The sequence below is a fragment of the Panicum virgatum genome, chromosome 7N (genome assembly GCF_016808335.1).
Source record: "Panicum virgatum strain AP13 chromosome 7N, P.virgatum_v5, whole genome shotgun sequence".
NCBI classification, from domain to species: Eukaryota; Viridiplantae; Streptophyta; class Magnoliopsida; order Poales; family Poaceae; genus Panicum; species Panicum virgatum.
This window is the reverse complement of record NC_053151.1, coordinates 14836809-14840422: the sequence shown is the minus strand read 5'-3', so window position 1 is coordinate 14840422 and position 3614 is coordinate 14836809. Positions and strand designations below refer to the sequence as shown.

Genomic DNA, 3614 nt, shown 5'->3' with positions numbered 1-3614 from the left:
TATGAATCAATCATGGATTAGGTGGACATTGTGTGCTTGATCATGGCCCAGGTTGGCTTCTCTTTTGGATATGTGTTCAAGCCTTTCGGGTCTAAGTTGTATATTTTTGGGTCCAACCCATTGGAATGGCTTGAATTCTCCCTCTAGGTGGCATTGGTAAAGTCTCATACCAAGATTCCACCAAAAGTATGCCGGTCGGCCGGATTCGGGCCTTCCGGTCCAAACAGCGTCTGTTTTCGGTCAACTTTGGATATGTTGTTCCTGAAGTCAAATAAACACAAAAACTTGTGGAACTCATTAGTAATAAAGGTTTTGGCATGGTTATGGCCTAGCTTTCATGAAATCAGGCGGAGCGTTGGTAGCGAAAATCATCGATATCAACCGCCAACAACTACGTCAGCGAAATTCTCCCATCCGATGGCGGTGAAAGCTTGGTTCATGTCTTGCTTAAGTCCTATCTTTATGAGGAAGCGAGTTTCGAACCTCTTGGCGTGGCTGAAATTCTGCTTCTTCAGTAGCGCTCGTAGTCGTTCTTGATGTTGATTTGTTCAACCATCGTCAGGATCCTGATACGGAAACAGGGTCTCGGGACTGCTGGAATTTCTTCTTCCTCCTAGGATACATGTGTACGGAGACCAGAGTAGACCGAAATATTATCCCGGGAAGAAGATGAACTCCGCGAGCTCCTCGATCTTCTCGAGAGTGCTCTCTTGACCTTCTCCTTGGCTCGATTCAGCATGGCGCCTGCAAAATGTTAGCACAAGCAATACCCGAAGGAAACAAGGATTAAGGGGAGAGGGTTAGCGTTAGTCATTCTTGCGGGGCGTTAAACCACCACAACCGCTTGTCGTTCAGTGTGCCATGATTTTATTTGAAGGGGAAATATTTTTGTATTTTCTGGTTTATGAACTTCACTAACTACTACGGAAATTTTATTTGTTTTTGGTTTGAGCTAGTACCTGAGTTCCCTACACAATTAACTCAAAAGAGCTTGATTAGGCAAAAGAACTCAAGAAAGAGGGAAGGAGATGCTCGTGTTTAGGCTGAGGCATGCACAGCTGAGCTTGTGGTGCACTGGGAAGCATCACCCTCGTCGGATTTTATAGCAGTCCGCCAGCCAAGCGAGCCACAACGGCAGTCTACTCCTTAGACTTGTAGATGAACGTGCTTTCGTTGGTGGTGACAAGACGTGAGCGGAGGAGAGGAGCCAGCCAGCCATGATGGGGTCGATAGGCCAGCTCCTACACTTTCAGTGCCCAACCTTTGTTCTTTGCTTCGTGCGCACTCAATGTACCTCATCCCCTGCTGCTCTTGGCCAAACTTAGAAGAGGTGGGGCCGGCCGGCCTAACATTTGGCCAAAAAATTTTGAAAATTTTTGTGAAGTTCTTTTGGATGCAGATTTTCAAAATTGAAATGTGCTTTGGTTGAAAATCAAACATGCTTATGCAAAAATGAAACAAAATTTATGCAAGGGAAATTTAAACTATCCTATATGCAATGCAATGAAGGATACGTACCATGTACCTCATGGCGAGGGGTCGGGTTTTGAGTCCGGAGCAAGACTCTCCATACCTTTGGTTCGATTGTCGTCGCCGGATGGAGTCCCTGACGATGACACCATCTTTCGCCACACTTTCTTGGTAGTGGGCGTTATTTCGACCTCTTTCTTCTCTGATTCTAGGAATTTCTTACGCTGGATTCTTTGTCTCGCATTTCTGTGGTTATGAAGCTTGATTTGTTTCATCTCCTCCTGAACCCGTAGACTTTCAACAAATTCGATGAGGGCTCGATGGATGGGATCGATGGTTTCTCCGACTCTTTCTCGGATTTCTTTTTCCGGTTGAATGCCTTGACTTGTGAGCATTGTTCGACCTTTGGTTTGAAGGCGAACTTCTCCTTTTGCCCATTGATGTTGAGTTGGATTTCTCCAGCTCTGACATCAATATGTGTGTTTGCTGTGCTCAAGAACGGCCTTCCCAAGATGAGAGGTGTCTTAGTTTCGACTTCCATGTCGAGGACGACGAAGTCGACAGGGATGAAGAAATTCTAGATCTTGTTTGGAATGTTCTCCACTATTCTCGTGGGGTAGCAAACCGATTGGTCCTCTAGCTGCAAACACATGGCAGTAGAGGCAAGTGCATGATGGTTAAGTTTGTCATAGACCACCTTTGGCATGACACTGATGCTTGCTCCCAAGTCGCAAAGAGCGTTTGAGAAATGTTGGGTCCCAATTGAGCATGTGATGGTAGGGCAGCCTGGGTCCTTCTTCTTCACCAGAAGAGGATCGAGTATAGCAGCGCTACACTCTTCTGTTAACTGCACGACCTCGGTGGTGGGCAACGTCCTCTTGTTTCCAAGGATATCCTTGATATACTTGGCATATGTGGGTACTTGCATAGCATCAAGAAGCGGTATATTGACATACAACTTCTTTATTACCTCGACAAACTTGCCGAATTGTTCATCGGCATCCGGCTTCCTTATCCGCTTCGGAAACGGTAAGGCAATTGTATCGTGGTAATCCCGTGAAGTTCTAGGGGGTTCCACGGGGTCTTCCTGGGTTGTTGAAGTGTCGGATTCGACGGCCTCCTCCTGCACCTCGTCATTAACGTCGGTATGGCTAGCGGTTACGGTCTTCCGCCAAGTTCCTGCATCCTGTGGGAAAGGTGGCTCACGTGTGGACTTACCACCATGCGTAGTCAACGCACTAACGTTTTCTTTCGGGGTAATTTCCAGTTGCCCGGGCAATTTCCCCGCGTTAGCGTTGGGACAAGAAGAGGCTAATTGAGCTACTTGAGTTTGTATCATATTATTAAAGCTCAACTGGTTTTTAATAATAGAATTAAAGCCCTCGAGTTGCGCAGTCATGGACTCCAAAATCTTGTCATTAGCAAGAAATTTCTAGCTAATGTTGTTATTTATTTGTTTCTGGCCGTACACTAGGTCTTTTAAGGTGGGCTGAAAATTATTGTTAAAATTCATACTTTGTTGTTGACCGAAGGGGAGGTTGGGCTTTGAGTTCCAACCCTGCTGAAGACGGAATCCCTAGTTGGGATTGTTGTTACTTCCAACAAAGGAAAGGAAAGAACCACCCGCTGCTGCGTCCACGTGGTCTTGAGCTTGCTGATTCAGGTCATGGAAGAAGTTCTGAATAATCAGCCATTCCTCCATGCCGTGGTGTGGGCATGCTTGGATGTACTCCTAGAGACGTTCCCAGACTTCTGGGATGGTCTCATCCGGTAATTGCTGAATCCCAGAGATCCTGTTTCGGAGGGCATTGGTCTTGCCCACTGGAAAGTACTTGGCTAGGAATGCATTTGAACAAGCTTCCCATGTTGTGAAAGCTTCTTTGTTGGAGTAAAACCACGTCTTGGCCTTCCCGAGTAGTGAGAACGGGACCAGGCAAAGGTGGACGATATCCAATGTAGTTCCCTTGGGGTTGATGGTATTCCTCACCTCCAGAAAGTTCTGGAGATGGGCATTGGCATCCTCGGATGCCTTTCCGCAGAACGGACTTGCCTGGACCATGTTCACCAGTCCAGTTTTCAGCTCAAAGCCGTCATTGTCGGCTTGGTCTTGGTGCAATCCAGTAGGGATGTGGCTACTGGACGGG

The 3614-nt window shown here is 46.8% G+C and overlaps 1 non-coding gene across 1 annotated transcript; it reads left to right on the top strand.

Moving 5' to 3' along the window:
* Positions 1-3170: 3170 nt before the first annotated feature.
* Positions 3171-3277, top strand: LOC120684113. Its single transcript, XR_005679096.1, has one exon. It is a non-coding gene; the product is annotated as a small nucleolar RNA R71 (small nucleolar RNA).
* Positions 3278-3614: the final 337 nt, after the last annotated feature.